The sequence below is a fragment of the Wasmannia auropunctata genome, unplaced genomic scaffold (assembly GCF_000956235.1).
Source record: "Wasmannia auropunctata unplaced genomic scaffold, wasmannia.A_1.0 LD336111.1, whole genome shotgun sequence".
Taxonomy (NCBI): domain Eukaryota; kingdom Metazoa; phylum Arthropoda; class Insecta; order Hymenoptera; family Formicidae; genus Wasmannia; species Wasmannia auropunctata.
The window spans coordinates 990,983-992,286 of record NW_012026779.1 but is presented as its reverse complement, the minus strand read 5'-3'; positions in this window follow the sequence as shown (position 1 = coordinate 992,286).

Here is a 1,304-nt window from a genome sequence, read left to right as displayed (position 1 = left end):
CCCCCCCCCCCACCATTAGTAGCGTATAAAGCGTTCCGCCGTCGGTGCGACGTCGTCGCGTGCCCAACGGGCACACCGTTGGGCAAACCGTTATCATGTTCGAGATCGCGGGTGACGAGGTGGAGGATTACACGTTCGACGAGATCGCGGTCGACGAGGTGGAGGACGTCGTTCGCGTTCTCGTCGGCGATCCGGCCGACGACGAGCCGAGGGAACGATTCCTGGTGTCACCGGTGCGGTTTCTGCGCAACCGAGAGCTGGGTGCGCGCGGAACCGGCGAACGCGCGGCGAGACAGGGAGTCGCAGTCGACCGAGATTCCGTGTTCGAGTGGCCTCGCCGCGCGAGACGAAGGGTGTACGAGTTGCTTCGCGAGAGAGCGCGCGACGAGAGCGATGGTTGGTTCGAGTTCCTATGTGGAAAACTATCGAAACATCGACTCAAGAATGTTAGGGCGTACGAGTACTTTTGGGCCGAGCAGGTCGTCGAGAGCTCGATTCGGGGACCAATCTGCGCATCGAGATTCCCACGGCTCTTGGCGAGGGGTGCGTCGATTTGCTGACGATGGACTCGCGCACCTACGACGAGTGGAGGTATCCGGCCGCCGTGCGACGGCTGCTCGACGAGCACAGGCGGGGCGACGTGCGTCCGACGACGGCGACGACGACGACGACGACGACGACGACGACGAACGACGACAACGTCGTCCTCTGCGACGTCTGCAACGTCCCTTGAGAGGAGTGCGCATATCGGGAAGACGAGGTGGAGGAGTACGCGGTTCAAAACACGGAACGATCGTGCGCGCGGTGCCGCCGAGTCGCGTGCAAGTGTTCCGACGCGGTGTAGAGAAACGGACCGCTTTCTCTATCTTTTCCACGCGGTTGGGAGTAACATTAATAATAATAATAACATAAACGTGAAAAACGAGACGCGGCGAGCGCTACCCAACCGTGTCTATTCTCGACCGAACTTCTTTTTCACCCTGGACATTTCCGCACGTCGCGACGGAGAGGGAGGAAAACGGGACGCCTCTCGCGACACGGCGGGCGTCGCGAGACGACGCCGCGAGCGGGATGGCGCGCCGCCCCCCCCCCGCCTCGCGGAAACGCGGGAATCCCATCTCTTTTCGAAGAGATCTCTTTGCGACGACGCGTCTTTCTATTTCAAACGCTATCAAAGTAGCGTATAAAGCGAGCACGTTCCGTCAGTCGCGTGCGTAAAGAAACATCGCGAGACATGATCGACGAGACAGCGTGCGACGTCGTTCTTGGCGACGACGAGCGCCTGGTGTCGCCGGTGCGGTTTC